The sequence below is a fragment of the Pleurodeles waltl genome, chromosome 1_2, assembly GCF_031143425.1.
Source record: "Pleurodeles waltl isolate 20211129_DDA chromosome 1_2, aPleWal1.hap1.20221129, whole genome shotgun sequence".
Taxonomy (NCBI): Eukaryota; Metazoa; Chordata; class Amphibia; order Caudata; family Salamandridae; genus Pleurodeles; species Pleurodeles waltl.
The window spans coordinates 24,882,841-24,899,933 of record NC_090437.1 but is presented as its reverse complement, the minus strand read 5'-3'; positions in this window follow the sequence as shown (position 1 = coordinate 24,899,933).

Below are 17,093 nucleotides of genomic sequence, written 5' to 3'. Positions count from 1 at the left end.
TATATGTCTAACCTTTACCTGGTAAAGGTTGGGTGCTAAGTTACTTAGTGTGTGGGCACCCTGGCACTAACCAAGGTGCTCCCACATTGTTCAGGGCAAATTCCCCGGACTTTGTGAGTGCGGGGACACCATTACATGCGTGCACTATACATATGTCACAACATATGTATAGCGTCACAATGGTAACTCCGAACATGGCCATGTAACATGTCTAAGATCATGGAATTGTCACCCCAATGCCATTTTGGCATTGGGGAGACAATTCCATGATCCTCCGAGTCTCTAGCTCAGACCCGGGTACTGCCAAACTACCTTTCCCGGGGTTTCACTGCAGCTGCTGCTGCTGCCAACCCCTCAGACAGGTTTCTGCCCTCCTGGGGTCCATCCAGGCTTGGTCCAGGAAGGCAGAACAAAGGACTTCCTCAGAGAGAGGGTGTTACACCCTCTCCCTTTGGAAAAAGGTGTTAGGGCTGGGGAGGAGTAGCCCCCCCAGCCTCTGGAAATGCTTTGATGGGCACAGATGGTGCCCATCTCTGCATAAGCCAGTCTACACCGGTTCAGGGATCCCTCAGCCCTGCTCTGGCACGAAACTGGACAAAAGGAAAGGGGAGTGACCACTCCCCTGACCTGCACCTCCCCTGGGAGGTGCCCAGAGCTCCTCCAGTGTGCTCCAGACCTCTGCCATCTTGGAAACAGAGGTGCTGCTGGCACACTGGACTGCTCTGAGTGGCCAGGGCCAGCAGGTGACGTCAGATACTCCTTCTGATAGGCTCCTTCTGATGTTGCTAGCCTATCCTCTCTCCTAAGTAGCCAAACCTCCTTTTCTGGCTATTTAAGGTCTCTGCTTTGGGGAATTCCTTAGATAACGAATGCAAGAGCTCATCAGAGTTCCTCTGCATCTCTCTCTTCACCTTCTGCCAAGGAATCGATTGCTGACCGCGCTGGAAGCCTGCAAAACTGCAACAACGTAGCAAAGACGACTACTGCGACCTTGTAACGCTGATCCTGCCGCCTTCTCGACTGTTTTCATGGTGGTGCATGCTGTGGGGGTAGTCTGCCTCCTCTCTACACTAGAAGCTGCAAAGAAATCTCCCGTGGGTCGACGGAATCTTCCCCCTGCAACCGCAGGCACCAAAGAACTGCATCACCGGTCCTCTGGGTCTCCTCTCAGCACGACGAGCGAGGTCCCTTGAACTCAGCAACTCTGTCCAAGTGACTCCCACAGTCCAGTGACTCTTCAGTCCAAGTTTGGTGGAGGTAAGTCCTTGCCTCCTCACGCTAGACTGCATTGCTGGTAACCGCGTGTTTTGCAGCTACTCCGGCTTCTGTGCACTCTTCCTGGATTTCCTTTGTGCACAGCCAAGCCTGGGTCCCCGGCACTCTAACCTGCAGTGCACGACTTCCTGAGTTGTCCTCCGGCGTCGTGGGACCCTCTTTTGTGACTTCAGGTGAGCTCCGGTTCACTCCACTTCGTAGTGCCTGTTCTGGCACTTCTGCGGGTGCTGCTTGCTTCTGAGAGGGCTCCTTGTCCTGCTGGTCGCACCCTCTGTCCCCTCACACAATTGGCGACATCCTGGTCCCTCCTGGGCCACAGCAGCATCCAAAAACCCTAACCGCGACCCTTGCAGCTAGCAAGGCTTGTTTGCGGTCTTTCTGCATGGAAACACCTCTGCACAACTCTTCACTACGTGGGACATCCATCCTCTAAAGGGGACGTTTCTAGCCCTTGTCGTTCTTGCAGAATCCACAGCTTCTACCATCCGGTGGCAGCTTCTTTGCACCCACAGCTGGCATTTCCTGGGCATCTGCCCACTCCCGACTTGATCATGACTCTTGGACTTGGTCCCCTTGTTCCACAGGTACTCTCATCAGGAAATCCATCATTGTTGCATTGCTGGTGTTGGTCTTCCTTGCAGAATTCCCCTATCACGACTTCTGTGCTCTTGGGGGATCTTAGGTGCACTTTGCACCCACTTTTCAGGGTCTTGGGGTGGGCTACTTTTCAAACCCTCACTGTTTTCTTACAGTCCCAGCGACCCTCTACAAGGCCACATAGGTTTGGGGTCCATTCGTGGTTCGCATTCCACTTCTAGAGTATATGTTTTGTGTTGCCCCTATCCCTATGTGCCCCCATTGCATTCTATTGTGACTATACATTGTTTGCACTGTTTTCTATTGCTATTACTGCATATTTTGGTATTGTGTACATATATCTTGTGTATATTTGCTATCCTCATACTGAGGGTACTCACTGAGATACTTTGGCATATTGTCATAAAAATAAAGTACCTTTATTTTTAGTATATCTGTGTATTGTGTTTTCTTATGATATTGTGCATATGACACTAGTGTTACTGTAGGAGCTTCACTCGTCTCCTAGTTCAGCCTAAGCTGCTCTGCTAAGCTACCTTTTCTATCAGCCTAAGCCCCTAGACACCCCTCTACACTAATAAGGGATACCTGGGCCTGGTGCAAGGTGTAAGTACCTCTTGGTACCCACTACAAGCCAGTCCAACCTCCTACATTGGTTGTGCAGCGGTGGGATAAGTACTTTGCAACTACTTACCACTTTGTCATATTGTACTTTTCATAAGAGAAAAATATACAAAACAAGTTCAGTGTATGTACACCTAACCAAAAAGTTTTGCTTTTCTTCTCTTACTCTTTTTCTAAGTGCTGAAAAGTACCTCTAAAACTTTCAAAAAGTTCTTAAAAAGTTGTAAAAGTTTTTTTTCTGTTCCTTCAAAAGTTCTGAAACTTTTTCTTTCTTTTTCTGTCCCTTAAACCTTTTCTATCATGTCTTGTACAGGCCAAACTCTTGATCTGGCCAGCATAGCTTATGACACCTTAGCTGGAAGGAAGCAAGGAGTCTTTGCTTAGATAGAGGTTTAGGGGTAGGGAAGAATCCCTCAAGACAACTGTTAGTTAATTGCTCATTGAACAAGATAAGACCTTAGTTGGCACTTCCGGTGAGAAATTAGCTGATGGTTCCCACTCTGATTCTGGGGCACCCCTAGGAAAAGGGTTAGAAGGATACCTTCCCAACCTGCCCCTCAGCAGGCCACCTAGCATAGCTGGTACTAATGTGACTTCACATCACAGTAAAAGTGTTACTTCTCATCACAGTAGGAGTGTGACTTCTGTAGGCCAGGCTGTTAGAGTGCCATCTGTTAGGGACAGGTCTCCCTCTGTTCATATACACCATTCTTCTGTGTCAAGGCATGCCCAACCCACCCTCCCTGAAGACAGATTGTTACAAAGGGAACTCAATAGATTGAGAGTGGAAGAGTCCAGGCTGAAGCTAAAAAAGCAACAGCTGGATCTAGACAGGGAAGCATTTGACTTAGAAAAAGAAAGGCAGAGGTTGGGGTTTGGACCCCATGGTGGCAGCAGCAGTATTCCAAATAGTCATCCTGAAAAAGAGCATGATTCTAGGAATCTGCACAAGATAGTTCCCCCTTACAAGGAGGGGGATGACATTAACAAGTGGTTTGCTGCACTTGAGAGGGCCTGTGTTGTACAGGAGGTCCCTCAAAGGCAGTGGGCTGCTATCCTGTGGCTATCTTTCAGTGGAAAGGGTAGGGATAGGCTCCTTACTGTGAAGGAAAGTGATGCCAATAATTTTACAGTTCTTAAGAATGCACTCCTTGATGGTTATGGCTTAACCACTGAACAGTACAGGATGAAGTTCAGAGAAACCAAAAAGGAGTCTTCACAAGACTGGGTAGACTTTGTTGACCATTCAGTGAAGGCCTTGGAGGGGTGGTTACATGGCAGTAAAGTTTCTGACTATGAAAGCCTGTATAACTTAATCCTGAGAGAGCATATTCTTAATAATTGTGTGTCTGATTTGTTACACCAGTACCTGGTAGACTCTGATCTGACCTCTCCCCAAGAATTGGGAAAGAAGGCAGACAAATGGGTCAGAACAAGGGTGAACAGAAAAGTTCATACAGGGGGTGACAGGGATGGCAAGAAGAAGGATGGTAAGTCTTCTGACAAGGGTGGGGACAAATCTAAAAATGAGTCTTCATCAGGCCCACAAAAACACTCTGGTGCGGGTGGTGGGTCCAAATCCTCTTCAAATCAAAATAAAGAAAAGAAACCATGGTGCTATTTATGTAAAATAAAAGGCCATTGGACAACAGATCCCAGTTGTCCAAAGAAAAGCACCAAGCCTCCTACCACTACAACCCCTGCTGCTACACCTAGTGCCCCTAGTAATAGCAGTGGTGGTGGGAGCAAACCTACTAATAGCCAATCCAAGGGAGTAGCTGGGCTCACTTTTGGTAATTTAGTTGGGGTTGGCCTTGTTAGGGAGACCACAGAGGCTGTGCTAGTCTCTGAGGGGGCCATTGATTTGGCCACCTTGGTTGCTTGTCCCCTTAATATGGATAAGTACAAGCAACTACCCCTAATAAATGGTGTTGAGGTTCAGGCCTACAGGGACACAGGTGCCAGTGTTACAATGGTAATAGAGAAACTGGTCCACCCTGAACAACACCTACTTTGTCACCAGTACCAAGTGACTGATGCTCATAACAACACTCTTAGCCACCCCATGGCTGTTGTGAATCTCAACTGGGGGGGGGGTTACTGGTCCAAAGAAAGTTGTGGTTGCCTCAGATTTACCTGTAGACTGTCTACTAGGGAACGATTTAGAGACATCAGCTTGGGCAGAAGTGGAGTTGGAGGCTCATGCAGCAATGCTGGGCATTCCAGGGCATATTTTTGCTTTAACCAGGGCTCAGGCCAAAAAGCAGAAAGGACAGGGTGACTTGGATCCTGGAAGAATGGACCAAGGGCTCCCTAAAGCTAGGTTTAGTAAAGGTAAAACACTACCTACTATCCCTCCCTCTACAGTGGATTCAACTTCTGAGGAAGAAGAATTTCCACCCTGTGCAGAACCTATACCAGAGGAGCTGGAAGCAGACACTGCTGAGCTTTTGGGTGAAGGGGGGCCTGCCAGGGAGGAGCTGAGTGTGGCACAGCATACCTGTCCCACACTAGAGGGTCTAAGGCAGCAAGCTGTCAAACAAGCAAATGGGGATGTCAGTGACTCTCACAGAGTTTACTGGGAGGATAACCTTTTGTATACTGAAGCAAGGGATCCAAAACCTGGAGCTGCCAGGAGATTGGTGATTCCTCAGGAATACAGAAAGTTCCTCCTAACTCTAGCCCACGACATGCCCTTAGCTGGACATTTGGGCCAAATGAAAACTTGGGACAGGCTTGTCCCCTTGTTTCATTGGCCTAGAATGTCAGAGGACACAAAGGAATTTTGTAAGTCCTGTGAAACCTGTCAAGCCAGTGGCAAGACAGGTGGTACTCCAAAGGCACCCCTTATTCCACTGCCTGTGGTTGGGGTTCCCTTTCAAAGGGTAGGGGTTGACATAGTTGGCCCCCTTGACCCTCCTACTGCTTCAGGCAATAGGTTTATCTTGGTGGTAGTAGACCATGCCACCAGATATCCTGAAGCAATTCCTCTAAGGACCACTATAGCTCCTGCAGTGGCAAAGGCCCTCCTGGGAATCTTTTCCAGGGTGGGCTTCCCAAAAGAGGTGGTATCAGACAGGGGATGCAATTTCATGTCTGCTTACTTAAAGGCCATGTGAAAGGAATGTGTTGTGACATACAAGCTCACCACACCCTATCATCCACAAACAAATGGACTGGTTGAGAGGTTTAATAAAACTCTCAAAGGAATGATAATGGGACTCCCTGACAAACTCCGCAGGAGATGGGATGTCCTGTTACCTTGCCTCCTTTTTGCTTACAGGGAGGTACCCCAAAAAGGAGTGGGCTTCAGCCCCTTTGAACTCCTATTTGGACACCCTGTAAGAGGTCCTCTAACACTTGTGAAGGAGGGTTGGGAACAACCTTTAAAAGCTCCTAAGCAAGACATAGTGGACTATGTACTTGGCCTAAGATCTAGGATGGCTGAGTACATGAAAAAGGCCAGTAAAAACCATCAGGCCAGCCAAGAGCTCCAAAAGCAATGGCATGACCAGAAGGCTGTTTTGGTTCAGTACCAACCAGGGCAGAAAGTGCGGGTCTTGGAGCCTGTGGCCCCAAGAGCACTCCAAGACAAATGGAGTGGACCCCACATCATTGTTAAAAGAAAGGGAGAAGTCACCTACTTGGTTGACTTAGGCACTGCCAGAAGTCCCCTTAGGGTGCTCCATGTCAATTGCCTGAAACCCTACTATGACAGGGCTGATCTCACCCTGCTCATGGCAACAGATGAGGGACAGGAGGAAGAAAGTGACCCTCTCCCTGATCTCTTCTCTTCCACAGAACAAGATGCTCTAGTGGAAGGTGTAGTTTTGGCAGATTGTCTTAATGCTGAGCAGAAAGACCACTGCATAAATCTCCTGGGTCAGTTTTCTGCACTCTTTTCTACTGTGCCAGGCACCACTTCCTGGTGTGAGCACACTATAGATACTGGAGACAGCTTGCCTGTCAAAAGTAAGATCTATAGGCAGCCTGACCATGTCAGAGACTGCATAAAACAAGAGGTGCAGAAAATGCTTGAACTGGGAGTGGTTGAGCACTCTGAAAGTCCATGGGCCTCTCCTGTGGTACTTGTACCAAAACCTAATTCCAAAAATGGTAAAAGGGAAATGAGATTTTGTGTTGACTGTAGAGGTCTCAACCAGGTAACCAAAACTGATGCTCACCCTATACCCAGGGCAGATGAGCTAATAGATACATTGGCATCTGCCAAGTATCTAAGCACCTTTGATTTGACTGCGGGGTATTGGCAGATCAAGTTATCAGAGGATGCAAAAGCAAAAACTGCATTTTCAACCATTGGAGGCCATTACCAATTCACAGTGATGCCTTTTGGATTGAAAAATGCCCCTGCCACTTTTCAAAGGTTGGTGAACACAGGTCTGCAAGGGCTGGAAGCTTTTAGTGCAGCATATCTTGATGATATAGCTGTCTTTAGCTCCAGCTGGGATGATCACCTGGTCCACCTATGGAAAGTTTTGGAGGCCCTGCAAAAGGCAGGCCTCACTATCAAGGCTTCAAAGTGCCAGATAGGGCAGGAGAAAGTGGTTTATCTGGGACACCTGGTAGGTGGAGAACAGATTGCACCACTTCAGGGGAAAATCCAAACTATTATAGATTGGGTTCCCCCTACAACTCAGACTCAGGTGAGAGCCTTTTTAGGCCTCACTGGGTACTACCGGAGGTTCATAAAGTAGTATGGCTCCATCGCAGCCCCTCTTAATGACCTCACATCTAAGAAAATGCCTAAAAAGGTATTATGGACAGCAAACTGTCAGAAAGCTTTTGAGGAGCTGAAGCAGGCCATGTGCTGAAAAGCCTCTTTTACTCCCAAAAATTAATTGTCCAAACTGATGCATCTGAATTAGTGGTAGGGGCAGTCTTATCACAACTTAATTCTGAGGGCCAGGATCAACCTGTTGCTTTTATCAGCAGGAGGATGACCCCTAGAGAAAAGCTTTGGTCTGCCATAGAGAGGGAGGTCTTTGCTGTGGTCTGGGCACTGAAGAAGTTGAGGCCATACCTGTTTGGCACTCACTTCATTGTTCAGACAGACCACAAACCTCTACTTTGGCTAAAACAAATGAAAGGTGAAAACCCTAAATTGTTGAGGTGGTCAATATCCCTACAGGGAATGGACTATACAGTGGAACATAGACCTGGGAGTACCCACTCCAATGCAGATGGACTCTCCAGATATTTCCACTTAGACAATGAAGACTCATCAGGTCATGGCTAGTCTTATTGTCCTTCGTTTGGGGCGGGTTGTGTAGGAAAGTTCCATCTTGCCTGGCATGTTACCCCCATATTTCACTGTATATATGTTGTTTTAGTTGTATGTGTCACTGGGACCCTGCCAGCCAGGGCCCCAGTGCTCATAAGTGTGCCCTGTATGTGTTACCTGTGTTATGACTAACTGTCTCACTGAGGCTCTGCTATCCAGAACCTCAGTGGTTATGCTCTCTCATTTTCTTTCCAAATTGTCACTAACAGGCTAGTGACCAATTTCACCAATTTACATTGGCATACTGGAACACCCTTATAATTCCCTAGTATATGGTACTAAGGTACCCAGGGTATTGGGGTTCCAGGAGATCCCTATGGCCTGCAGCATTTCTTGTGCCACCCATAGGGAGATCTGACAATTCTTACACAGGCCTGCCAGTGCAGCCTGAGTGAAATAACGTCCACGTTATTTCACAGCCATTTACCACTGCACTTAAGTAACTTATAAGTCACCTATATGTCTAACCTTTACCTGGTAAAGGTTGGGTGCTAAGTTACTTAGTGTGTGGGCACCCTGGCACTAGCCAAGGTGCTCCCACATTGTTCAGGGCAAATTCCCCAGACTTTGTGAGTGCGGGGACACCATTACACGTGTGCACTATACATATGTCACGACATATGTATAGCGTCACAATGGTAACTCCGAACATGGCCATGTAGCATGTCTAAGATCATGGAATTGTGGAGACAATTCCATGATCCCCGAGTCTCAAGCTCAGACCCGGGTACTGCCAAACTACCTTTCCCGGGGTTTCACTGCAGCTGCTGCTGCTGCCAACCCCTCAGACAGGTTTCTGCCCTCCTGGGGTCCAGCCAGGCTTGGCCCAGGAAGGCAGAACAAAGGACTTCCTCAGAGAGAGGATGTTACACCCTCTCCCTTTGGAAAAAGGTGTTAGGGCTGGGGAGGAGTAGCCTTGATGGGCACAGATGGTGCCCATCTCTGCATAAACCAGTCTACACCGGTTCAGGGATCCCTCAGCCCTGCTCTGGCGCGAAACTGGACAAAGGAAAGGGGAGTGACCACTCCCCTGACGTGCACCTCCCCTGGGAGGTGCCCAGAGCTCCTCCAGTGTGCTCCAGACCTCTGCCATCTTGGAAACAGAGGTGCTGCTGGCACACTGGACTGCTCTGAGTGGCCAGGGCCAACAGGTGACATCAGAGACTCCTTCTGATAGGCTCCTTCAGATGTTGCTAGTCTATCCTCTCTCCTAACTGGCCAAACCTCCTTTTCTGGCTATTTAGGGTCTCTGCTTTGGGGAATTCCTTAGATAACGAATGCAAGAGCTCATCAGAGTTCCTCTGCATCTCTCTCTTCACCTTCTGCCAAGGAATCGACTGCTGACCGCGCTGGAAGCCTGCAAAACTGCAACAAAGTAGCAAAGACGACTACTGCGACCTTGTAACGCTGATCCTGCCGCCTTCTCAACTGTTTTCCTGGTGGTGCATGCTGTGGGGGTAGTCTGCCTCCTCTCTGCACTTGAAGCTCCAAAGAAATCTCCCGTGGGTCGACGGAATCTTCCCCCTGCAACCGCAGGCACCAAAGAACTGCATCACCGGTCCTCTGGGTCTCCTCTCAGCACGACGAGCGAGGTCCCTTGAACTCAGCAACTCTGTCCAAGTGACTCCCACAGTCCAGTGACTCTTCAGTCCAAGTTTGGTGGAGGTAAGTCCTTGCCTCCCCACGCTAGACTGCATTGCTGGGAACCGCGTGGTTTGCAGCTACTCCGGCTCCTGTGCACTCTTCCAGGATTTCCTTTGTGGACAGCCAAGCCTGGGTCCCCGGCACTCTAACCAGCAGTGCAATACCTCCTGAGTTGTCCTCCGGCGTCGTGGGACCCTCTTTTGTGACTTCGGGTGAGCTCCGGTTCACTCCACTTCGTAGTGCCTGTTCTGGCACTTCTGCGGGTGCTGCTTGCTTCTGAGAGGGCTCCTTGTCCTGCTGGGTGCCCCCTCTGTCCCCTGCGGGTGCTGCTTGCTTCTGAGAGGGCTCCTTGTCCTGCTGGGCGCCCCCTCTGTCCCCTCGCGCAATTGGCGACATCCTGGTCCCTCCTGGGCCACAGCAGCATCCAAAAACCCTAACCGCGACCCTTGCAGCTAGCAAGGCTTGTTTGCGGTCTTTCTGCATGGAAACACCTCTGCACAACTCTTCACGACGTGAGACATCCATCCTCCAAAGGGGAAGTTTCTAGCCCTTGTCGTTCTTGCAGAATCCACAGCTTCTACCATCCGGTGGCAGCTTCTTTGCACCCACAGCTGGCATTTCCTGGGCATCTGCCCACTCCCGACTTGATCGTGACTCTTGGACTTGGTCCCCTTATTCCACAGGTACTCTCGTCAGGAAATACATCATTGTTGCATTGCTGGTGTTGGTCTTCCTTGCAGAATTCCCCTATCACGACTTCTGTGCTCTTGGGGGAACTTAGGTGCACTTTGCACCCACTTTTCAGGGTCTTGGGGTGGGCTACTTTTCTAACCCTCACTGTTTTCTTACAGTCCCAGCGACCCTCTACAAGGCCACATAGGTTTGGGGTCCATTCGTGGTTCGCATTCCACTTCTAGAGTATATGGTTTGTGTTTCCCCTATCCCTATGTGCCCCCATTGCATTCTATTGTGAATATACATTGTTTGCACTGTTTTCTATTGCTATTACTGCATATTTTGGTATTGTGTACATATATCTTGTGTATATTTGCTATCCTCATACTGAGGGTACTCACTGAGATACTTTGGCATATTGTCATAAAAATAAAGTACCTTTATTTTTAGTATATCTGTGTATTGTGTTTTCCTATGATATTGTGCATATGACACTAGTGTTACTGTAGGAGCTTCACTTGTCTCCTAGTTCAGCCTAAGCTGCTCTGCTAAGCTACCTTTTCTATCAGCCTAAGCTGCTAGACACCCCTCTACACTAATAAGGGATACCTGGGCCTGGTGCAAGGTGTAAGTACCTCTTGGTACCTACTACAAGCCAGTCCAGCCTCCTACATTTGTTGTGCAGCGGTGGGATAAGTACTTTGCAACTACTTACCACTTTGTCATATTGTACTTTTCATAAGAGAAAAATATACAAAACAAGTTCAGTGTATGTACACCTAACCAAAAAGTTTTGCTTTTCTTCTCTTACTCTTTTTCTAAGTGCTGAAAAGTACCTCTAAAACTTTCAAAAAGTTCTTAAAAAGTTTTAAAAGTTTTTTTTCTGTTCCTTCAAAAGTTCTGAAACTTTTTCTTTCTTTTTCTGTCCCTTAAACCTTTTCTATCATGTCTGGTACATGCCAAACTCTTGATCCGGCCAGCATAGCTTATGACAATCTTAGCTGGAAGGAAGCAAGGAGTCTCTGCTTAGATAGAGGTTTAGGGGTAGGGAAGAATCCCTCAAGACAACTGTTAGTTAATATGCTCATTGAACAAGATAAGACTTTAGTTGGCACTTCTGGTGAGAAATTAGCTGATGGTTCCCACTCTGATTCTGGGGCACCCCTAGGTAAAGGGTTAGAAGGATACCTTCCCAACCTGCCCCTTAGCAGGCCACCTAGCATAGCTGGTACTAATGTGACTTCACATCACAGTAAAAGTGTTACTTCTCATCACAGTAGGAGTGTGACTTCCGTAGGCCAGGCTGTTAGAGTGCCATCTGTTAGGGACAGGTCTCCCTCTGTTCATTCACACCATTCTTCTGTGTCAAGGCATGCCCAACCCACCCTCCCTGAAGACAGATTGTTAGAAAGGGAACTCAATAGATTGAGAGTGGAAGAGTCCAGGCTGAAGCTAAAAAAGCAACAGCTGGATCTAGACAGGGAAGCATTTGACTTAGAAACAGAAAGGCAGAGGTTGGGGTTTGGACCCCATGGTGGCAGCAGCAGTATTCCAAATAGTCATCCTGAAAAAGAGCATGATTCTAGGAATCTGCACAAGATAGTTCCCCTTTACAAGGAGGGGGATGACATTAACAAGTGGTTTGCTGCACTTGAGAGGGCCTGTGTTGTACAGGGGGTCCCTCAAAGGCAGTGGGCTGCTATCCTATGGCTATCTTTCAGGATAGGCTCCTTACTGTGAAGGAAAGTGATGCCAATAATTTTACAGTTCTTAAGAATGCACTCCTTGATGGTTATGGTTTAACCACTGAACAGTACAGGATGAAGTTCAGAGAAACCAAAAAGGAGTCTTCACAAGAGTGGGTAGGCCTTGTTGACCATTCAGTGAAGGCCTTGGAGGGGTGGTTACATGGCAGTAAAGTTTCTGACTATGAAAGCCTCTATAACTTAATCCTGAGAGAGCATATTCTTAATAATTGTGTGTCTGATTTGTTACACCAGTACCTGGTAGACTCTGATCTGACCTCTCCCCAAGAATTGGGAAAGAAGGCAGACAAATGGGTCAGAACAAGGGTGAACAGAAAAGTTCATACAGGGGGTGACAGGGATGGCAAGAAGAAGGATGGTAAGTCTTCTGACAAGGGTGGGGACAAATCTAAAAATGAGTCTTCATCAGGCCCACAAAAACACTCTGGTGGGGGTGGTGGGCCCAAATCCTCTTCAAATCAAAATAAAGAAAAGAAACCATGGTGCTATTTATGTAAAATAAAAGGCCATTGGACAACAGATCCCAGTTGTCCAAAGACAAAAGAAAAGCACCAAGCCTCCTACCACTACAACCCCTGCTGCTACACCTAGTGCCCCTAGTAATAGCAGTGGTGGTGGGAGCAAACCTACTAATAGCCAATCCAAGGGAGTAGCTGGGCTCACTTTTGGTAATTTAGTTGGGGTTGGTCTTGTTAGGGAGACCACAGAGGCTGTGCTAGTCTCTGAGGGGGCCATTGATTTGGCCACCTTGGTTGCTTGTCCCCTTAATATGGATAAGTACAAGCAACTACCCCTAATAAATGGTGTTGAGGTTCAGGCCTACAGGGACACAGGTGCCAGTGTTACAATGGTAATAGAGAAACTGGTCCACCCTGAACAACACCTACATGGTCACCAGTACCAAGTGACTGATGCTCATAACAACACTCTTAGCCACCCCATGGCTGTTGTGAATCTCAACTGGTGGGGGTTACTGGTCCAAAGAAAGTTGTGGTTGCCTCAGATTGACCTGTAGACTGTCTACTAGGGAACGATTTAGAGACATCAGCTTGGGCAGAAGTGGAGTTGGAGGCTTATGCAGCAATGCTGGGCATTCCAGGGCATATTTTTGCTTTAACCAGGGCTCAGGCCAAAAAGCAAAAAGGACAGGGTGACTTGGATCCTGGAAAAATGGACCAAGTGCTCCCTAAAGCTAGGTTTAGTAAAGGTAAAACACTACCTACTATCCCTCCCTCTACAGTGGATTCAACTTCTGAGGAAGAAGAATTTCCACCCTGTGCAGAACCTATACCAGAGGAGCTGGAAGCAGACACTGCTGAGCTTTTGGGTGAAGGGGGGCCTGCCAGGAAGGAGCTGAGTATGGCACAGCATACCTGTCCCACACTATAGGGTCTAAGGCAGCAAGCTGTCAAACAAGCAAATGGGGATGTCAGTGACTCTCACAGAGTTTACTGGGAGGATAACCTTTTGTATACTGAAGCAAGGGATCCAAAACCTGGAGCTGCCAGGAGATTGGTGATTCCTCAGGAATACAGAAAGTTCCTCCTAACTCTAGCCCACGACATTCCCTTAGCTGGACATTTCGGGCAAATGAAAACTTGGGACAGGCTTGTCACCTTGTTTCATTGGCCTAGAATGTCAGAGGACACAAAGGAATTTTGTAAGTCCTGTGACACCTGTCAAGCCAGTGGCAATACAGGTGGCACTCCAAAGGCACCCCTTATTCCACTGCCTGTGGTTGGGGTTCCCTTTGAAAGGGTAGTGGTTGACATAGTTAGCCCCCTTGACCCTCCTACTGCTTCAGGCAATAGGTTTATCTTGGTGGTAGTGGACCATGCCACCAGATATCCTGAAGCAATTCCTCTAAGGACCACTACAGTTCCTGCAGTGGTTAAGGCCCTCCTGGGAATCTTTTCCAGGGTGGGCTTCCCAAAAGAGGTGGTATCAGACAGGGGAAGCAATTTCATGTCTGCTTACTTAAAGGCCATGTGGAAGGAATGTGGTGTGACATACAAGTTCACCCCACCCTATCATCCACAAACAAATGGACTAGTTGAGAGGTTTAATAAAACTCTCAAAGGAATGATAATGGGACTCCCTGACAAACTCCGCAGGAGATGGGATGTTCTGGTACCTTGCCTCCTTTTTGGTTACAGGGAGGTACCCCAAAAAGGAGTGGGCTTCAACCCCTTTGAACTCCTTATTGGACACCCTGTAAGAGGTCCTCTAACACTTGTGAAGGAGGGTTGGGAACAACCTTTAAAAGCTCCTAAGCAAGACATAGTGTACTATGTACTTGGCCTAAGATCTAGGATGGCTGAGTACATAATAAAGGCCAGTAAAAACACTCAGGCCAGCCAAGAGCTCCAAAAGCAATGGCATGACCAGAAGGCTGTTTTGGTTCAGTACCAACCAGGGCAGAAAGTGTGGGTCTTGGAGCCTGTGGCCACAAGAGCACTCCAAGACAAATGGAGTGGACCCCACATCATTGTTAAAAAAAAGGGAGAAGTCACCTACTTGATTGACTTAGGCACTGGCAGGAGTCCCCTTAGAGTGCTCCATGTCAATCGCCTGAAACCCTACTATGACAGGGCTAATCTCACCCTGCTCATGGCAACAGATGAGGGACAGGAGGAAGAGAGTGACCCTCTCCCTGATCTCTTCTCTTCCACAGAACAAGATGCTCTAGTGGAAGGTGTAGTTTTGGCAGATTGTCTTAATGCTGAGCAGAAAGACCACTGCATAAATCTCTTGGGTCAGTTTTCTGAACTCTTTTCTACTGTGCCAGGCACCACTTCCTGGTGTGAGCACACTATAGATACTGGAGACAGCTTGCCTGTCTAAAGTAAGATCTATAGGCAGCCTGACCATGTCAGAGACTGCATAAAACAAGAGGTGCAGAAAATGCTTGAACTGGGAGTGGTTGAGCACTCTGAAAGTCCACTGGCCTCTCCTGTGGTACTTGTACCAAAACCTCATTCCAAAGATGGTAAAAGGGAAATGAGATTTTGTGTTGACTATAGAGGTCTCAACTAGGTAACCAAAACTGATGCTCACCCTATACCCAGGGCAGATGAGCTAATAGATACACTGGCATCTGCCAAGTATCTAAGCACCTTTGATTTGACTGCAGGGTATTGGCAGATCAAGTTATCAGAGGATGCAAAAGCAAAAACTGCATTTTCAACCATTGGAGGCCATTACCAATTCACAGTGATGCCTTTTGGATTGAAAAATGCACCTGCCACTTTTCAAAGGTTGGTGAACACAGTTCTGCAAGGGCTAGAAGCTTTTAGTGCAGCAAATCTTGATGATATAGCTGTCTTTAGCTCCAGCTGGGATGATCACCTGGTCCACCTATGGAAAGTTTTGGAGGCCGTGCAAAAGGCAGGCCTCACTATCAAGGCTTCAAAGTGCCAGATAGGGCAGGGGAAAGTGGTTTATCTGGGACACCTGGTAGGTGGAGAACAGATTGCACCACTTCAGGGGAAAATCCAAACTATTATAGATTGGGTTCCCCCTACAACTCAGACTCAGGTGAGAGCCTTTTTAGGCCTCACTGGGTACTACAGGAGGTTCATAAAGAACTATGGCTCCATTGCAGCCCCTCTTAATGACCTCACATCTAAGAAAATGCCTAAAAAGGTATTATGGACAGCAAACTGTCAGAAAGCTTTTGAGAAGCTGAAGCAGGCCATGTGCTCTGCACCTGTCCTGAAAAGCCCCTGTTACTCCCAAAAATTCATTGTCCAAACTGATGCATCTGAATTAGGGGTAGGGGCAGTCTTATCACAACTTAATTCTGAGGGCCAGGATCAACCTGTTGCTTTTATCAGCAGGAGGTTGACCCCTAGAGAAAAGCGTTGGTCTGCCATAGAGAGGGAGGCCTTTGCTGTAGTCTGGGCACTGAAGAAGTTGAGGCCATACCTGTTTGGCACTCACTTCATTGTTCAGACAGACCACAAACCTCTACTTTGGCTAAAACAAATGAAAGGTGAAAACCCTAAATTGTTGAGGTGGTCCATATCCCTACAGGGAATGAACAATACAGTGGAACATAGACCTGGGAGTACCCACTCCAATGCAGATGGACTCTCCAGATATTTCCACTTAGACAATGAAGACTCATCAGGTCATGGCTAGTCTTATTGTCCTTCGTTTGGGGGGGGTTGTGTAGGAAAGTACCATCTTGCCTGGCATTTTAACCCCATATTTCACTGTATATATGTTGTTTTAGTTGTATGTGTCACTGGGACCCTGCCAGCCAGGGCCCCAGTGCTCATAAGTGTTCCCTGTATGTGTTACCTGTGTTATGACTAACTGTCTCACTGAGGCTCTGCTATCCAGAACCTCAGTGGTTATGCTCTCTCATTTTCTTTCCAAATTGTCACTAACAGGCTAGTGACCAATTTCACCAATTTACATTGGCATACTGGAACACCCTTATAATCCCCTAGTATATGGTACTAAGGTACCCAGGGTATTGGGGTTCCAGGAGATCCCTATGGCCTGCAGCATTTCTTGTGCCACCCATAGGGAGATCTGACAATTCTTACACAGGCCTGCCAGTGCAGCCTGAGTGAAATAACGTCCACGTTATTTCACAGCCATTTACCACTGCACTTAAGTAACTTATAAGTCACCTTTATGTCTAACCTTTACCTGGTAAAGGTTGGGTGCTAAGTTACTTAGTGTGTGGGCACCCTGGCACTAGCCAAGGTGCTCCCACATTGTTCAGGGCAAATTCCCCGGACTTTGTGAGTGCAGGGACACCATTACACGCGTGCACTATACATATGTCACGACATATGTATAGCGTCACAATGGTAACTCCGAACATGGCCATGTAACATGTCTAAGATCATGGAATTGTCACCCCAATGCCATTCTGGCATTGGGGAGACAATTCCATGATCCCCCGAGTCTCTAGCTCAGACCCGGATACTGCCAAACTTCCTTTCCCGGGGTTTCACTGCAGCTGCTGCTGCTGCCAACCCCTCAGACAGGTTTCTGCCCTCCTGGGGTCCAGCCAGGCTTGGCCCAGGAAGGCAGAACAAAGGACTTCCTCAGAGAGAGGGTGTTACACCCTCTCCCTTTGGAAAAAGGTGTTAGCGCTGGGGAGGAGTAGCCACCCCCAGCCTCTGGAAATGCTTTGATGGGCACAGATAGTGCACATCTCTGCATAAGCCAGTCTACAACGGTTCAGGGAT